We start from the raw sequence: 20,641 nt of genomic DNA, 5'->3' as shown, positions 1-20,641 counted from the left end.
TTAACATGCAATACTATCAAACTAGTTATCAATCTATCATCCAATTAACAAGAATCATCACAATCATATACATGCAAGAAATCGGCCAACCTAGGGTTTTCATACAACCCATCAAACATAAAAATTACACAACAAGGAGGTAAGAGGTGATCAAGTATACCTTCCTAGCACCTAGTTCTTGGATCAAGGGCTTGAATTGATGGTGGTTGTGAGCTTGAAGGTGGACGGCAGCCGTGGGATAGAAGGGGAGCTAGGGCCGATCGGGTTTTGATAATAATAATAATTAGGGTTTAGAGTTTAAGTTATATTTATAAGCAAACAAGTTACATTCTAGTCCCTAAACTTCCAATTGTTGTTTTTCTCTAGAATATTCCATCATACTTGAACAATTAAGATAACATGACCATACTATTATCACATAGCACATAATCCTAACACATAATAATCATATAATTAATGTCTTGACGTTTGTCGTTTATTTGTCAATCGTTTGCGTTAACTCGTTTGCGTTTCGGTGCAAATCCCGAAAGACTACACATGTAGTAAGTGTTAAGCGTCATTTAAACCCTAGTTTAAATGTAATGAAGTGTGCGTTAAAGATTCAACGATCTTAAAGTTTGAATTGACGGAGTTGAGTTAACGAGGTTAACCTGAAATTGACGATTGTCACATCATTCCCATGTTAAAGAATTTTCGTCCCGAAAATTGAGTCAAGTCGTGATGAGAGCCTGAAAAAGTAAGAAAAATTTTCAGTTTGTCATACGGGTGTTCGGCGCTGTACTAATGGTAGACATGGACAAAGTACAAACGCCCATTTACTATGTCAGCTGCACACTAACAGACGCAGAGAGTAGATACTTGACTCTTGAGAAGCTGGTACTCACGCTGGTTTAGGCTTCACGGCACCTGCTCAGATACTTCCAAGGTAACCCTATCAATGTTCTAACTGATTACAAGCTTTGTAATGTTTTGTGCAATCCTGAACTCTCAGGAAGACTTGCAAAATGGGCTATAGAGTTGGGAGTACACGCAATAGAGTACATGACAAGACCCGCGATCAAGGGGCAGGTGTTGGTTGACTTCATCGTGAAAGTACCCGCCGCACGTGAAGAAGAATGCCGCGGGGAATTAGAACTTCCTGCAACATAAGAAAATGAAAACGTTTGGAGGCTTTAGATAGACGGAGCCTCAAACGAAGAAGCTTCTGGTGCTGGATTAAGACTCATAGATCCTAAGGGCCACGAGTTTACCTACGCTGTTTTCCTTGAGTTCAAGAGCATAAACAGTGTGGACTTGTTCAAGATGAATCAACTTCCGATCGTAACAGTCGCGAATAAAATGAATTTTGATATCAATGTGCTTGGTTTTAGAATGCTGAACCGGATATTTAACAATGGCAATCGCAGCATCATTATCACAGAAAATAGGAGTATTAAGAAATCCAAACCGTAGTCCAGCAATTGACGTTGCATCCATATGACCTAAGAACAGCAAGCAGAAGCAGCAACATATTCAGCCTCAGTAGTGTTTGTGGACACCGTTTGTTGTTTCTTGCATTGCCATGAAATGAGCCGATCTCCCAAAAATTGACACTCAGCAAACGTCGATTTCCTGTCAATATCATCACCTCCATAATTTCTGTCAGCAAAAGCATACAAATCAAATTCTGAATTCTTGGGATACCAAAGACCAAGCTTCGGTTGCCCTTTCAGAAATCTAAAAATTCGTTTAACAACAATTAAATGAGAGAGTTTAGGATTAGCCTGGAAACGGGCACACTGACAGACTGCGAACATGATGTCAGGGCGACTGGTAGTAAGATACATTAGGGACCTGATCATCGACCGATAGTACGTTTGATCTACGGGTTTCCCATCAGGATCTGAAGAAAGAAGAGGTCTTTCAGCCATAGGAGTCGTCGCACTTTTGGAGTCTTGAAACTCAAATTTTGCCAACATATCCTTGACGTATTTCCCTTAATGTAGAAGAATGCTTGTCGAGCTCTGACGAACTTGCAAACCCAGAAACATTGTCATCCCCCCCCCCCCCCCAAACAAGCTCATCTCAAACCTTTTCTTCATCACTTCCTCAAACTCAGAACATAGAGCTGTGCTGGTAGAACCGAATATGATGTCGTCCACATAAATCTGAACCAGGATCAGATCCTTTCCAACAGTCTTTATAAACAGTTTCTAATCAATGGTTCCACGCATATACCCGTGCTCCAATAGATGAGCAGTCAACGTTGCATACCATGCTCGAGGAGCTTGATGAAGGCCATAGAGGGCCTTGTCCAACTTATAGACATACGACTGATACTTGAAATCAACCCGATGGCTGATCCACATAAATTTCTTCCTTTATCTCACCATATAAAAATGTTGTCTTGACATCCATCTGATAGACTGTGAAACCCATGTACGATTCATATGCCAAGAAAATCCAAATGGCCTCAAGATGAGCCACTGGAGCGTACACCTCAGTATAGTCCAAACCCTCAACTTGGCAAAAGCCACGAACCACAAGGCTTGCCTTGTTTCTAACAATGATTCCCGAGATATCCTGCCTATTGCGAAAAACCCATCTCGTATCAAGCGACTTCTTTCCAGCAGGCAGTTCAACCAGCTTCTAGACCTTGAGTTTCTCAAACTGATTGAGTTCCTCATGCATAACGTCAACCCAGCTTGGTTCTTGCAGAGCCATGTCAACTGTCTTGGGCTCAATTTGTGAAATGAAGCAAGAATATAAGCAATTTTTAATTGTTCCAGTCTAACTTCTGGTTGAAACGCCAGTTTCAAGGGGACCAATAATACTGTCAATTGGGTGATCCCGTTGAATTCTTCATGGAATGGAGTGATCGGGAACAGAACAGTTTGCTGGTAAATTGGTTGGTTCTTCGAGAGCTTCAGAGAGAGGGTTCCTCCATCCTGATGCTACTGTACTGTGAAAGTATGAGGTACTATCAACATACTCGTTAGGAATGGCATCCGAGAATAGAGTGCTACCAAATATCTGACAAATGTCGCTCTCCCCCTCAACTGGTGGCGTCTCTGCTGAAGAGGGTTCTTATGAGGATATAGTCTCAGTGACAGACTCTTTCAGATCTTCTGATGACGGCTGAGTGGTGTCTGAGGGTTCAGACGGGTCCACACTCAACATAGGAAACTCTTGAGTATTGGTAGAAAAATCTTCTTCATCATCAACAACAGCAGTAGTTCAACCTCCTGAATTATTAGAATCAATCACAGGAATTAGATTTAATGGCTTGAACAGAGTGTCGTAGTCAAACAGCCAGTTAGGTCCCACATGAGCATCTGTCTCATTTTCTTCCAACCAGCGCACATCATATGACTCTACAATCTGTCTAGATGCCTTGTTATAGACTATGTAGGCAGTTTGACCAGCATAACCAACGAAATAACAATCATCTGCCTTGGCTTCAAATTTAGGAGTTAACTCAAGATTCAACAAGGTGCACAGACACCCGAAGGCTCGAAAGTGTGCGACTGTGGGCTTGTGACCATAAACAATTTCGTACGGAGTTTTCATCTGAGATTTGTTGATCAACACCCTATTTTGAATGTAGCAGGCATTGTTGATCGCTTCAGGCCAGGAGAATAATGGTAACTTTGAATCACATAACATCGTTCTTGCAGCTTTGATCAAAGTACGATTCCTTCTTTCAGCATCACCGTTCTGCTGTGGGGTACGAGTTGAGCTATACTGACGAAAGATTCCCTTTTCGGCACAAAAGTGATTCAGTGTAGAGTTCTTGAACTCCATGCCATTGTCACAACGAATTCTCTTGAGCTTCAAATTCAACTGATTTTCCATAAGCACCACGAACTTCTTGATCAAGTCAGCTGTTTCACCTTTATTTGATAAGAAAAACACCCAACTGAAACGAGAGTAGTCATCGATGATGACCAGGCAATGATTACTTCGAGATAGACTCAAGACGTGAACTGGACCGAACAGGTCCATATGAAGCAATTGAAAGACACTTGAAATGGTATTTATCATCTTTGGCTTGTGTGTTTTTCGATGATGCTTGCCCAACGCACAAGCCATACACTTCTCAATCGTCATAAAATCTTTAACTGGCAAGCCTCGTACAATGTTGTTCTTTGCAAGACAATTCAGGTTTTTAATATTGGCATGACCAAGACAATAATGCCAAAGCATGACATTATGTTCTGACACTTTCGAGAACAAGCATGTAATTTCGTCATGAACATTCTTTTCTCTAAGATCTGACTAGAACCCATTCCTCTAGTACGACAATACTAGGTTTCATAATCAAGCATTCTTTGTTGGTGAAGTGTGTAGAAAAACCCTTATCACAGATCTGTGATACGGTGAGTAGACTGTGTTTTAGTTCTCGAACATAGTTAACATTTTTAAATTCAAAACTCCATTGCTCACGGTACCCTTCTGAGTAATCTTTCCCTTCTCTCCTCCCGAAAAGGAAACATTCCGCCGTTAAATAATTGAATGTCACTCAACTGAGATATGTCCCCTGTCATGTGTCTGGAACAGCCACTATCAACAAACCATGGTCTGATAATATTCCTCCATTGTTGTTCCTTCACAATGTGTGAGATTAGTTAGTTTTGGGTGCTCAGTCCATAGTGGTTTTAGGTAAACCTGACTTGGTTAAACGTGTTATGGGTTGCCATGACATATCCTCATCATTATCAAAAATCGAATCTAAAAATGTTGAGGACTTTGTTAATAGAGACTTGGGCAACCATTTGTATTTTGGTTTGAAAAAATTGTGATTTACACAAGTGGTTGACTTGGTATCTGGTTTGCGGACAGGAGACACGTTTGACTTTACCTTGGTAAACGTTCTTGGTTCAGAGGCCTACTTTGGTCTTGGAACCGAATCCGTGTTTCCTTTCCGTCTTTGGGTCACAATGGGCTTGGTCTGATGAAAACTTGACCTGTCAGCCTTTACTCTTTTGCAATTGCCTTCAGAGCGCCTTGTGTCATAATGCCTTGAATTATTTGAATGAAAATTTTTGTAGGCACTATGAGATATGGTTCTCTGATGGCGTCTATAATATGGAATGCACGGCAGACGAGAGCAATTTCTAGCAATGTGACCAGGAATGCCACAGTTGAAACAGGTTTGCCTTTTAACATAGAAGTCAATGTGGCCGATTCCCGGTCTTGCTCTGTTGTGTGTGCTCGCTCTTCCATCTTTGGACATATCATTAGAAACTTCACATTTAACATTACAAGAATTCCTTTCTTTCACAAACTTAGGTGACAAATGTTTATTTTGTTTTTTAAGATCATCAGTTTTATTAAGGAAAAGATCACTGCCTTTTGAAGTTCTAGAAAAAGTAACCAAATGATTGTTTTTGCTCTTAAAACCAGAGCCCACACACACATCAGCAGCATTGTTGTTTAAAACAGACAAAACATGTAAATTTAAAGAAACAGAAGAGTCAATAGGTGATTCATCATCTTCCTCAGTCCAGTCCTCAATTACTACTTCATCTGCACACGAGCTAGACATGTTAGAATCGTTCACCCCTGAGGTTGATTCAGTTGCCGAGTCTGTATCAACAATACCCTTGCCATTTGCAGTTGACTTACCATACTGCATACATTTTTCTTTTTCTTCCTCTTACTTGGTAAGAGGAAGACTAGTATAACTATTGTTGTATGGAAGGGGAACCATGTTATATCCAATACCCACACCCTTATTTTCTTTCCATTTCAATTGATTCTCTATCATTGACTCAACGACAACACTAAGACATCAAATTTTTTAAAATTGAATTCAGCATTTTCATAATTTTTTGTTAGTTTTACTATCTCCAATTACGATGCTTCTAACTCGGCAAGTTAGTTCAGCGATTTTCCTTTTAGCATCTATATGGTGACAGCATTTGATGCTAAAATAGGATTGCAGTTTGGAAAAATCTTGTTTTTGTGACTCTATTTTATCTTTTAACGCCTGTTCAAGTTTCTTAAGTGTTGAGTTTTCATGTTTTACACCCTCCATTTCCCTAATCAAGTTACTGTTATGTATTTTATACAAGCCTACTTTATCAATGCACGATTGAAAACAAAGCACAGGACTTACCTCGGTTTGTTTGGTGGAGGTGAAAGCCATGAAAGCATGCTGAGGATCCCTGACTTGCTCTTCAGCTCCATTCTCCTCTTCATCAACGTCCACCTCAGCAAAATTTGCAACTTCATTGCTTAAATTCAGTGCTGCCATTTGATCCTCCCAAAAGAAATTCGGAACCACCAAACCTCTCTCACCCGTGCTTGAACTAGCCACATTTTCTTCTCTTCCACCATGCACCGGAACCATCGCTCTCTCTCGATTTCCTTCCTTGGTCGGATTAGTACATTCACGAGCAAAATGACCCGGCTCATGATAGTTTTAGCACCTTAGAGAACTTTTGCTGAATCCCACTTTTTGATTAGCAGGCACATTCCAGTTGTTCCTACCTGTCCTCTTGGTGAACTTCTTGGCTCTAAAAATGGCCATGGAAATTTGCCATGAAATATCCATCTCCTCCACATCATCAGGATGTATCTGATCCAGCTCAGCAGCCACAACGGGTTGTACCAGGTCTCCAGCAAGAGAGGCATTTTAGCAGCTCATAAAACCTGCCATTAACGCAATGTTCTCTTGAGTCTCTTTGGAAATAATAGGGGTTTGAATAAAAAACTGGCTGCAGGTGGTCGCGGGAACTTGTGATTTCGGTGTAGGAGTGGGTTGTGGGAAGAAAATGTTAGCAGCTGGTGCAAGCTGTGGAATGGGTTGACCTTGAGATGACCTGAACATGGAGAAAGTCTGCTGAGACTGCTGCGGTTGAGCTGACTGACACTTGAATAGTGAAAATTGTCTTGTGAAACAAGAGCATTGTTGGCTGCAACACCATAACCAGCGGTATTGTAGGTACTAGCATGATTTATAGCACGCTGCTTGTCGTCCATGTCACAAGCCTTGATAATCGCCATTACCTCAGAGAGAGTCAGTCTAGCCAAATCCTTAGTCTTGTTGATGATGGCCACATTTAAATCCCAGCTCTGTGGTAAAGAATTGACCAACTTGTTGTTAATCTCAGCAGATGTAAGGTTTATATTTGCAGACCTAATCTTAGTGATCAACGAGAAGAACCGGTGAAGCTGTTTCTCAAGAGACTCTCCCAAGACATGGTTGAACATGTTGAATTGTTGTCTTAGGAGATCTTGCCTACTTCTCCTCAGGTCCTCATTTCCTTCGACCACTTCAATGAGGGCCTCCTAGAGTGCTTTAGCAGATTTTAACTCTCTAAATCCCAGGGCAATTTCAGGTGAAAGTGCCATGGTCAGGGTGGCCAGAGCCTTCTCATCTTGCTAAACAGTGTCAAAATCAGCATCTGTATATGACTCAACTGGCTTTGTCTCCACTTCTTGGGAACCCTCTCTCTAATACGTAATAAACTGAGGACCTCTAACTATGCTTCTCCACAATTTTGCATCTTTTGCTTTTACGTACTTCTCAAATATGAATTTCCACTCAGCAAACCCTTCTGATTTCAATAGTCGTGGTACACGAGTGGTGGTTCCTATAATAGAGTCAAGTTCTTGATGAAGGGTGGCATTTGAAGACGCAATAACATCTGATTGATCCATAATATCCTTAACCGAAAACTTGAGAAGATGACCGAAAACAGCAAAATTCTTCCGAGAACTCAAAATGCTAACTGAGAACTATTAACAAAATCTGATAGCACACACTGGGTTGCCCGAGAACGACGAATTCAACCCGAAAACTTGTAAATACTCCTGAAAACATTGAATGTTGACCGTGAACCTTGAGTTCTTCCTGAGAACTTCAAAATAGTTAAAGATATGGTAAATCTTAAATATTTAACTAAATCCCGAGAATTATGGGATTCAAATTAAATATGAGATATACCAAAATCTATTCCGAACTTAACTTTCACCAGCCGAAGAACACGATGAACAATCTTCTTCAAGCTTCAGAAATCTTCAACAAAGAAGAACACCCGTAAATCACCTGTAGAATCCTTTGATATCACCAATAACCGAGCCTAGAATTGGTCTATAGGTTCTGATACCAATTGTAAGTCTCGTCACTAATCTTTCAATATGATATCAATATACTTAATGATTAGGCGGAAACTAATCTCAAGCCGATTCTATGCAACACACAATAACACAGGTAAAACAAACAGAAAAGCTTCAAAACACACGTATATTATACGTTGGGTGCTTAAGCCCTTGATAACTTACACGGGTTGAATAACAATGAACGAACAACCCTACTTTGTTAACACATGTTCTATATATATGTCTACCAACTAGGCCCAATACATATTAAAAGCCCAAAACTAAGTCCAATACTACAAGCATAAACCAAATACTACGACCCAACATGTGACCATTTCAGAAATGGGTCATTGACATAACAGGGCCATTCTAATAAGCTTCGGATCGGGTGAAATTTTTATAGTCACGATTGACTACTTCACCAAGTCGATAGAAGCCAAATCTCTCAAATTTTTACATATGCCACGCACAAGGTAACGGGGAAGTTGAGCGCACCAATCGCAGCATCATCGATGTAATCAAGCAGCGATTAAACCGATATAGATACGGTTGGATAGACCATATCGCACATATCCTATGGTCCCTCATCACACAAAGGAACACAATCAATGCCGAAACACCATTTAGTCTCACTTATGGCACATAGGCTATAGTCTCGATGGAGATAGGTATACCTTCCCCGCACATCTTATCTGCGGGAGAAAACAACGATGAGCAGTGGCATTGATATAATGCTCCTGGAAAAACGAAGAGAATTGGATGCAATGCACGAGCACAATTACAAGTGCCAACTCCAAAGATATTACAACTCCAAAGTTAAGATCTGCGAGTTCAACACTGGATATTATGTCTTCCGTAACAACGAGGCATCCAACGCTCAAGCGCCGGACAAGTTATCACCAAATTGGGAAGGGCCTTATCAATTCGCTAAGGTCCTAGGCAAGGGCGCATATGCGTTGAACCAACTCGATGGTGAACCAGTTCTGCGAACTTGGAACGCGACGCAATTCCGAAGATGTTACATGTAAATCAATTTTATTTTATGTAAAATTAGACCAAGGGCCACCATGTTATTAATGAAAACGATACTCCGTTGTTGACAAATTAAATTGGCGCCAATAAATTAGCTAATAAATCAAGGAAACTAATGCAAGGAATGATAAAAATATTTCATTTCATTGATAAATATATATTTACGAATGCGGATGCCAACATTCGCTAAAATAATTATAAATATTTACATACGCCCTAATCTACTTATGTACAACCTAATCCTGGCGGGGAGAAGCCTCATAGTCAACATTCTCTTCTTCCTGCTCTCTTTCCACCGGATCCCTCTCAGCAGCATTGTCGTCGCCAACCCCTGAAGTGCTAGCCCAAGATGGCTCCAATAGTTATCTCAAATTTTGCATGCCATTGTCTTCCTCAGCAAGCTGGGCGACGACGGACAAAATTTTGAACGAAAATGCATCATACTCCACCTCCACGGCCCGATAATCTGTTTCAACGTCAACATTGTGGAGAGTGTAGAGCTCCAGGGGAATTTGATCTTGTATAGGTGTAAGCGTCTCTTGGAACCCTACCTTGTTTCCCACCTACTGCGTTGCCGTCACAAGGCGCCCAACGCTCTTTGTCTTGGACTCATTATTGATGATGCGCTGGGAAACCTGCGCAATCGAAACAAAAGTTAGAAGAAACCAACCATTGAAATAAAAATAAAAAAGCAGCATAAACTAACCTTGCGAATGGCATGTTTCAGCAGCCATTCGAGGTCACTTGCAAGAATGGTGCCCTGAGCAGTAAGAGTTTAAATGGTTTGCTCCGAGCCGCCAAAGCTTTGGCAAGCTTGCCAGTGTCACCTTCTGGACCACCGCCTCCATCTCAAGTTGCTAGTGTCCGCTTTCTGCCCCCGCCTTCTTTTGATTTTACTTGGGAGCAGCCAGAGCATGGCGCTGCTCAAACGCTTCTAGGCTCTCCTTCCAGGCTACCACCTCGCAGTTCTTCACCGCAAGTTCCATCTCCCTCTTGGCGGAGTCAGACTCAATCTTCTCAGCATGAAGGAACCGGTTCTGGCGAATCAGCTCTGCCAGGCTAGAGAGGCCCCTGACAGCATTGTAGCCAGCACTAGAGGATAGGATGTCACACGGTTGAAACTTGCATGTTACGAGTTCCTCGGGAGGGAAACATTGTTCTAAAAAATCTGCGTCGACTGACGGGTTTTCAAAATTTACACCAAGAGTGATATTCCATCGAGGCAGATACAGTTGGTTAGACTCGATGGAATCACTTTGGTTCACACCCAACGCCACTTCCACTAGCGCCTGTGCCATCTTCACCTCTGAGGTCTTCAAGAAATTGCTGGTCATAATCACCTCAATCGCAAACGGAAGGGGTTGGACAAGCTCATCCCCGTCAAGGACATGGGCCTTTAACACGGATTTACTCGGTGACGTCATTACAAAGTTAGGGGAGAAGGTATGTTCCACTTCCCCCCTCGCGGGTTGCTCTATTTAAAACTTAGGCGACTTAACCCCGGTCGCCATCCTGAGTTGGGATGCTCGTGTCATGGTCTTGACCTCAGGAGGAGTAACCAACTCCGCCGTTACAGGTTGCACCGTAGGTATGGTCTCGGCCTCAGACGGAGTCACCACTTTCGTCGTCATAGGCAAACTCATCACCAAGGGAACTTTAGGCATGCCTCCGACGAGCCGCCCACACTCGTCTTCATTGGCCAAGAGACTTGCGTATCAACATGTGTCTTCTGAACTTTCTTCTACGTAGCCTCTTCCATTTGTTTCTTCTTCTCCAAAAGCAGCTTTCGAGCCTCTGTGACAAAAAAAAACTATAAGAACAAATTGTAAGTCCCCGAATCCCGGGAATCCTACAGTTGGTATTCATACAAAACATTTGTAAAAATACTTAAACTTGAAAACAGTTCGTTTAATTAAAATAAGCATCTCAGAGTATAATTCAGCGGAAAACATAAATAATAAAATAAGTTCCCAAAACCCGGGAGTTATGCCCAAAACCAATTTAAATATATAAATGTTAAAAAAAAACGTTTATTATTATTGAAACATCCGACTAAGCATGCCCTCCACCGTCCAAGTAGCTTCGTGCACGTCCAAGCGTAAATGCATCCACATCCTAAACTGAAACTTACAATAACATGCACACAAAGTCAGCTTGAGCTGAGTGAGTTCAAGTTTTAATAAATAACATCAATCATAATAATCATAATAGTCATTCCAAAGGTTTTAAACTGTAAACGGGATACATCAGTTAGGCCATCATCTTTAGTAAATAATCATCCTTATATATATATATATACATACATACATACATACATACATACATACATACATACATACATACATACATACATACATACATACATACATACATACATACATATATATAAACATCTCTATAAGTGCATCCCTATATATATAAATATATATATATATATATAACATCCAGTAATAACATCAGGGTCGAGAAAACGTACAACCCAAACACGTAACATCTCATCAACGTATGCAAACACAAAGTAGGCATATGTAACATCCGTAGTCGATAACGTCTACAACATCACCAAATATTGGCCATACAATAATATATATACATACATACTATAACATCCCAAGGCCAACTATCTACTAGCAAGCCTATATAAAATAGTTTAAATGTTTCATCAAACAATTCGCTTAGGTGTGCATGCTAGCCCAAAATCTTAAAAGAGTAAAAAGGGGCATCATGAACTCACCTGACACGATACACGGATTCACCACGAGCTAGAGAATCCCTAAGTAATCCCAAGACTCAAACACCTGCCGGTTTACATTCAATCAATACTAATGACATCAAGATGACTCGTTTATCCTACGAGACGTTCTAACGGGGTTCGGGTCACCTAAAGCCTCAACCCCATCAAACTAAATCACAACAGCCCCCGAGGCCTCACATTCACCAAAACGACCCTTAGATACTCCCGGGAATAAAGAATTCCCAAATAACCACCGGAAACACTAGGTGATACCGATACGCGCGTTTAAGAGTCGTTTAGGCCATTAACATTCAACTCAGCCCCGTGTCGACCCAACATGATAAAATCACAGCCAACAAGTCCACACGACGCTACATGAGTCAAATGGATCGGTAACTCGCAAGTACAACGCACCAACTACTCAATGAACGAAATTGCGCGTTGTACCGACCCGTTGGAGTAACCGACAACCAATTCAACCCCATAACTTATAAAAATGATTTTTCAACAGCCCGTACATCAAACCAAATGTCCCCGAGCTGAATTGGTCGTTAATCACTTCAACCCTCGCGTTAAACGCATCCAACTACAATTCTAGTCAACCGAACACAATCTTTCAAACGATAACTAGTTGACCAATCTATCGAACACCAATGAACACAATACTTAAGTATGATATACGGGACATACCTAGGAAGATTGTGGTGCAAAAAATCACTTCAAACAGCCCCGACAAGAACACAATTGAACATCCACCGGTTAAGCCTAAAACGAACTTATCGATCAATAACAAGTAAAACGTGCAGATTTTAGCATGCGAAGATGCATTTAATTACATAGGATAACCTTCGAAATAAATTATTAAATTTTTACCAGACCTTTAATAAATTTCTAAGGTTTATAAAAATATTTTTATTATATTTTTCTAGCAGAGACAAAAATTATAAAAATTCCTCCAACACAGCAAGGTATGTGCAGCTATTTCAGTGCGCAACAAAATGGTATTATTTTTATAAAATTCATTACCGAACCAAATTAAACAATTCCAATTTGGTTTGATTCTTAACTAAAAATATTAAGTTCCAGAAGTGGAACCAACTGATTTGGACTTGTTGAAAAAGAGTTATGATGTCAGGAAGACAGACCAGAATCCGTCAGCCCGCATCAGCTTTGACACCCGATCTTATAAATTCATAAAAACTATTCAAATCTCTTCCAAAAATTACATATTATACCTTTCTGGAAACTAGAATCAAAGTAGAACATCATGGAAACAAGAATCGATCAAAATCAATGGATTATCATCACGTTACAAACCCTACAATAAACATATACGAATCTGTCAGCAAACTGTTATTATCAAAACTCAACCCTAACGTGTTTGATAACAGGTTTAATGGTGAAAAAGACTTGCACGGACGTTAGACTAACCTTGAATTGAAGTTTTATGGCTTAATCTTGGCTGCACAGAAGAAATTCGCAAAGGGGGGCGCTGCACTATGCCGATCGGCTGCAAGAGAGGGGAAGGGGATTAGGGTTTTGTGTTTTGTTATAATATAAAATATTTTCATCCTAGCCCCTCCAAATTGAATGATATGGCATCTTGAAAGAAAAGTTAAATGATTTAACGTACCGGGATGACGAGAAAGTTTCCGAGAAAAGTTGGTTAAATCCCGAGATACATAAATACTTTACAAGCTTCGAATCCTTGAATCGAAAATTAATGGGCTTTACACAAATTCTAGTAATTGAAAATGAAATGATGTTTTTGTACCGGGTGAACTGCTACGACCAGGAAACTTGACGAAACCTCCAAGACGAGGTTTTTTTGAATAGGGGAACCTCTGCTTCTTCCTACTCCCTCGTCAAGGGCGCCGCATATTGTGGAACAAAGAACACCTTCGCACCCATGGCGGTTCCACCAGATGAAACTGCGGACAACTTTGTGTCACTAACAGTTCCAGCCTGAAAGACTGAAGACAACTTGGTGTCCACAACGGTTTCAGCTTCGGTGGTTGGGAGTAGCTTTTTATCCACAACAGTTCCAGTCTTGGTAGGAAGTGTGGTGGAGGAAGCACGTGGCAAGCCAAATAGAACATCAGAAATGATGATGTCATCGTTATCGTCATCCTCCAAGAACCTATTCTTGGCGCCCTTGGAGGAGACAGCTCTCTTCTCACCACCGCCTTGATATTCCTTAGGTCCGCGGGAAGACATGTGCACAAAATGGGATCGTATTGCAAATAAGATGCATTAATATGACTCGTAACTACTATAAATGCTTAAAAAATCGGAAACCCCTCATTAGGGTTCGCGAAGCTAGAAGGTGGCGGAGGCAACGACTGATCCGCAGGAGCTGGAAAAACAAAATTATTCACCGTCTTGGTTAAGATCGGCTCCTCCTGTGGACCCAACGGCCGTCGGAACAGGATCTTCACACCATCAGACGCCGGCTGAAACACAACAGTGGGTCTTCCACCTCTGCAAAATCGAGAGCATATAAGTATGTAAAGTTAGAGTATAAGGGAATAAACCTTTAGTTCAAAAGACAGAATATTACATTGCCCGCCATTCATGATGATCGGCACCTTCATCACATCCTCCCAGATGTGACTCATCCCAAAGAGCACCAACGTTAGCTCGGGATACATATGGAGCGGAGACAGGCTGCCTTTCAAAGTATTATTCAAGTTCGTGTTGGAATACGGAACTGATTGGGGCTTCACCAACTCCTTCCCTTTCGCAAAGTGCATCGCGTGGGGGACACGGGCATAGTGACATAGAAGAAGATGCTCTTCCAGTCATGCAAGCTCTAGGACGCCTCCCAAGAGATCGCCTTAGCTCCCAATCGGGCGTAAAGATTGTACCAATCTTGAGAGTTCCGCCAGCAACCGAGTCACCACATTCGTAGTCATTGGCAAACTCACCACCAAGGTAACTTTAGGCAATGCCTCCGACGAGCCGCCCACACACGTATTCATTGGCGAAAAGACTAGCTTGTCATCATTTGTCTTCTGAACGTTCTTCTCTGCAGCCTCTTCCATTTGTTTCTTCTTCTTCTCCAGAAGCATCTTTCGCACCTCTGTGACAGAAAAAAAGGATAAGAACAAACTCTAGTAATTGAAGATGAAATGATGTTTTTGTACCTAGTGAAATACTAAGACCAGGAAACTTGATGAAACCTCCAAGACGATGTTTTTTTGAATAGAGAAACCTCTTCCTCTTCTTCTTCCTATTCCCTCGTCGAGGGCACCAAATCGTGTGGAACAGTGAATGCCTTCGCACTCACGGCAGCCCCGCCAGATGAAACTGTGGACACTTTATGTCACCAACAGTTCTAGGTTGAAAGACTGAAGGCAACTTGGTGTCTATAATGGTTTCAGTGCTGGCGTAAGGGAGTAGCCTTGTATCCACAACAGTTCCAGTCTTGGCAGGAACTGTGGTGTAGGAAGCACGCAGTAAGCCAAATGGAACATTAGAAACGATGATGTCATCATCATCGTCATCCTCTAAGGACCTCTACTTAGCACCCTTAGAGGAGACAGCCCTCTTCTCGCCACTGCCTTGAGATTCCTTAGGTTCGCGGGAAGACTGGCACACAACATGGGATCGCTTACTACAAATAAGACGCGTATGACTCGCAACTATTATAAATGCTTAAGAAATCAGATACCATATTTAGGTTTCGCGAAGGTAGAAGGTGGCGGAGGCAATGCCTGATCTGTGGGGGATGGAAAAACAAAATTATTCACCGTCTTTGTCAAGATTGGCTCCTCCACGTACCCAACGGCCGCCGGAACAGGGTCTTCACACCCTCGGGTGCCGGCTGCAACAAGAACAGCAGGTCTTCTACCTCTGCAATACAGAGAACAGATAAGTATGCAAAGTTAGAGTATAAGGGAATAAAACCTTTAGTGCGAAAGACAGAATGTTACCTTGCCCGTCGTTCTTGATGATTGACACCTTCATCGCATCCTCCCAGATGCGACTCATCCCAAAGAGCACCAGCACTCGCTCGGGATACATACGGAGCGGAGACAAATTGTCTTTCAAAGTATTATTCAATTTCGTGTTGGAATACGAAACTGGTTTGCGCTCCTCCTTCCATTTCACCAAGCACATCGCGTAGGGGACCACACGTACAGTGATATAGAAGAAGATGCTCTTCTAGTCATGCAAGCTCTAGGGCGGCTTCTCAGCAATCACATTCGCTCCCAACCGGATGTATAGATTGTACCAACCCTGAGAGTTCCGCCAGTTGTAGAATGTAACCAACTTGTCAGCTGAAGGGTCTATCCCAAACAGTGACAAGTAAAATCGAAATGGCGAAGGCGCACCATCCCGAGTGGATGAACTTGGGTCAGGTGCAACCCAAAGGCATCCAGAACCTCAAACCGGAACCGAGTGATGAGCAACAAAAAGTTGCCAATCGTGAAGAACTCCTTGTAGACAGAAATCTTTCCAGGAGGAAACTCCTTCACTGTCTTTCTGGGAGCCGGCAACTCCGGCTCGAACATAGGTTTGATCCAATAATCCTGGACCATCTCGTTGAAGTCAAAACGAGACATCCGATAGCCAACAAACTCCATGGTAAGAGGCTTCTTCTGCCCCGTTTTCTTCTCATGTTGAGAAGAACCAGTGATGGGGAAAAACAAGGAATAAGAACTTAAAAACATCGAAGGATTTTAGGAAAATATTCGTCGAGAAAGATGAATATGTGCCGGAAATCTCTTGATAGAAGAAGAAAGGCTAGAGAAGAAGGAAGGAATAGTGAGAAAATGAAGGGCAAGTCCTCTTTATATACCCATCGCAATTAATATGATGGGGTAGCCACCGAGGAAAGAGAAACTTATGGTCTAACCAAAGGCACCATGTATAAGGAACAAATTGTCAGGTGTGTTACAGTTGTGCACGTCACCGGGATTCTCGCCCTTGCACCTGACACACACGAAAAAGTTACCTGCAAGAACGTAACCGTCACCTCTATGTCCCATCATCCACGCACCCTTAACATTTCCATTAACAATTGTGAATGTTCCCACCTATATCCACATGTCAAGACAGGTCAGCAAGTGGAAACTTAAAAAGGCACACAAGTATAGTCCACCTTAGGAAGATTTTAAATATCCTTCCGCCAAAAGGTTTCCTCCTAAGGAAGGTTTTCAATAACCTTCCGCCTAAGGAAGGTTTTCAATAACCCTGTGCCAAAAAGCTTGCGCTTAAGGAAGGTTTTCAATAGCCTTCCATCAAAAGGGCTTCCTCCAAAGGAATATTTTCAATAACCTTCTGCCAAAAAGGCTCCCGCCTAAGGAAGGTTTACAATAACCCTCCGCTAAAAAGGCTTGCGCCTAAGGAACGCTTTCAATAACCTTCCGCTAGAAAGATGTCCACCAATCGAGGCCTTCAGTAACCCCCGCAGGGGGAAATTGCAACGGGAGACTTCGTCAAACCAGGCCCACTACTCCATCAGTCCATAATTATTCTCAACATTGTCGTTTGAGAACAACAATGGACTGGGGGGGACTTAAAGAGGTAGGTCCCAAACCCACCCAAAACATGAAGGAATTTAAACAAATGAAAAGGATCCTCTGACTATTTGTTGCCTTCGCATATGCCACCCTCATCTCTACCGCTAGTCATCATAGGCCACTCCACCCCTGTCAGCGCTCCAACCACAATCTCCTAAACTCAAAAATTATCACCATAATCAATGCAACCACCTCCCTAACACCATGTCATAATGGTGTTTATGGCGTAGACGAATGGTCGGAGTGGGGTGGGGTTGGTGGCAGGTGAAAGAGTCGAATACGACTGTGGCAACAATGGCCACAGTAGGAAATTTTGGGTCGTGGTGATACTCGATTGGTTTATTTTGGAAGTGGCGACAAGTGATTGATTCAAGTATACGATTATGAAAACGAAGTGTAAGTGTGTGTGTCTGGAGAGAATCCTGAGCATAACGATATAGATTCAATTAAAACCAACTTTGATTGCTTTAGAATACTATTACAGGGGTATAAATAGGAGATGGAGTCATTCGTTAAACATCTCTTAACAAATGACTCTCATTCGTTACAGAGAACATTAAGTGACATGAATGGCCCGCATTCGTTCTTCTCATTCATTAAACAAACTTAAATGAATGAGGTTACATTTAGCGAATGGGTCACATTCATTAATACTTAACGAATGTGCCCTACACAGGTTAAAGAATGGGCATACAATTACCAAAACTACCCCTATACATTAAATTCTAATATAATAATACTTTACAAAGACCAAGATGTAAAACTGTGTACTAACAAACTCCCCCTCGTCTCGAGCTCTTTATAGTCTTTAAAATACTTTATCCAATACATCTTCGGGTCTTCCAGTAAGTGCAGCTGTGAATCTTGAATGCATAACAAACTCGTACAACCCACTAAAACTGCATTGCAAGATCATTATCTTTAACCTCGGCCCATCGAATCTGGTTATGATGAAGTTCATCGTTGTTGGACTCCGATAAGTTAAGAAACCACATCAGATCGATAACTCGTATAAACTCAGTCTCCATCCCCGATTCCAATACATTAACCGCTTCACCAGTCCGGTTAACATAGTACCACCGATTAAACATTGTAAACAGACTCTGAGGAAAGATCTTTATACATACTTTCTTCATCGTCATTGGCGGGTTGACTAGTAACACTATTTTTCTTCAGCCGGTGCGAGGATCAAGTTCATCTATACACTTGTGTGTCGGCACCTAAGGCTTGAAGAATTTGCATTCGCAACGTGTTTCATGTAACAGATGTTGGTAGAATCAATTGGCCCATTGATTGTTACCTCGATTAATAAATGGTCGTTTAGCCAATGTTCTCAAATCCCATCGTGGCATGGACAACATGTCAACGTTACGTCTAAAATAATACATACCGTGTTCCCATTTTACCATACATACCTTAAGCTCCGAGTTGTATAACCACGAAACAATATTACCTATAACATATCTCAGGCTTACATACTTCTTCATTTGGTATGCAGATGCTCGGACTTTCGCTTGTCGGATTTCTTCACGTTCGTTGTAGCTTAGAGTCTCGATCATCTTGTTCATGCATTGAACGTTTTGCCTAAACATACCATCAGAAATACTCTTCTTTTTCTTCTCAACCACCTTATCGTTACCCTTATCTCGCTTATCCTGGTCTTGCCTTAAACACTCTTCTACAGCTTCGAAATATTCAGTCGTAAAGAACGGAATTCCGTCATCAGAATTGTTCGTCGTGTACATTTCTAGATATTCCTCTACAGTCACGTCTTCCACCTCAACCTCATCATAATTAAATGTCTTATTCCCTCATGTAATACCAAAATTTGCGTTCGGTTCAAACTCGATTTCCACATCAACCGTCTTCCCCAATTCTTCAACCTCGTTCTCATTCAGACCTAGAAGCAAAGCGATTTGTTCTTTGGATAACAAGTGATAACAAATTCGCCCTTTTCAATCTCATCCGCATTAACCATAGTCATAACAATCCCAACCATGTCAACAAACAAAATCATATTAGCCATAATCATGTTGGCCGGCTTTACATTCGTGTAGTCCTTGTATGGTATGATCTGCAAATTATTTCCACCACTTCCACCAGCCTCAGCAGATTTACCCGACGACGACGTACCACCGCCCAGTTGCTTGTCAACACTACCACCACCCACGTCATCATCTAGATCCTGATCATCTCCCTCCAACTTCCTTAACTCGTCTTCTTTACATGTAAGCTTGAGAGTGATCTCATCTTGCTTGTTCAACCTCCCCCCCTGAGTAGCAACAAGGGCTTTTAAATCCTTGTTTTCTTTCTGAATGAATTGGATATGTCGATACATATTCCGCTGCTTTAGCCTCATCTGCTCTTGAAATTCCTTGTTCCCAACCATCTGATTTTGTTGTAAGTGAATCAGATTCAGAAGCTGGAACATCTGACCTTGAGGCGACATTTGGAAGTAGTTCGGGGGAACAAGTTGTAACAGGCCCTGAGGATGATTAAATGTCATATAGGAATGCTCAGGTCGTTGCATCATCACAAAAGGACTAGCTGGTGCCATCATCTGAACTTACGGGCTCGGCATAGTAGATAAAACTGTCTGTGGTATAGCCCCAAATCTTGAATCAATAGAAGTAGCTGTCACCAGTGTAATAGTAGGAGAAAATGGAGGAGTAGTTATCATAGGAATCAGTGAAGAAGTAGGAATCACAGAAGTAGGAACAGTAATAGGTAGAGACATGATAACATTAGGATTCGAAGGCTCACTTGGTATCTCAATACCAGATCCCCGTCTAACCCTCAGCTTCTTCGATTTCTCAGTTTTCTCGATCATTGGTGCTTTTCCTTTCCTCTTACGAGCATAAGAACTACTCGGACCCTCACCACCATCATCATTACCACCCGCACCACCATCACCACCTTCACACTTCGAATCAGAATCGTCATGAGACCAACGATCATTAGGTGGAGCTACGTAGTCAATTTTGACTAAGTGTCCGATCAACCGCTTGTATCGTGGTCTATCATGTGACGGTTGTCCACGGTATATCCTGATCCTCAGCATCATATCTTGATTCATATGCTCGAGAACATAATATCATCTTTGTTCGTCCTGATCATCAGCATCGTATCCTGATTCACATGCTCGAGAAGCATAAGTAATCATACTCTCCTTTTTTACCACCAAGGCAATGTATAAGCACATGTAATAAGTACTTATATTGTTCACATAAATACGCCTTGCTATACATAGACCTATTCA

Source organism: Bidens hawaiensis, unplaced genomic scaffold, assembly GCF_021521415.1.
Source record: "Bidens hawaiensis isolate Kalapana, Puna unplaced genomic scaffold, B.hawaiensis_p1.1 tig00004864_1, whole genome shotgun sequence".
Lineage (NCBI taxonomy): Eukaryota > Viridiplantae > Streptophyta > Magnoliopsida > Asterales > Asteraceae > Bidens > Bidens hawaiensis.
This window is presented reverse-complemented; position numbering follows the sequence as displayed.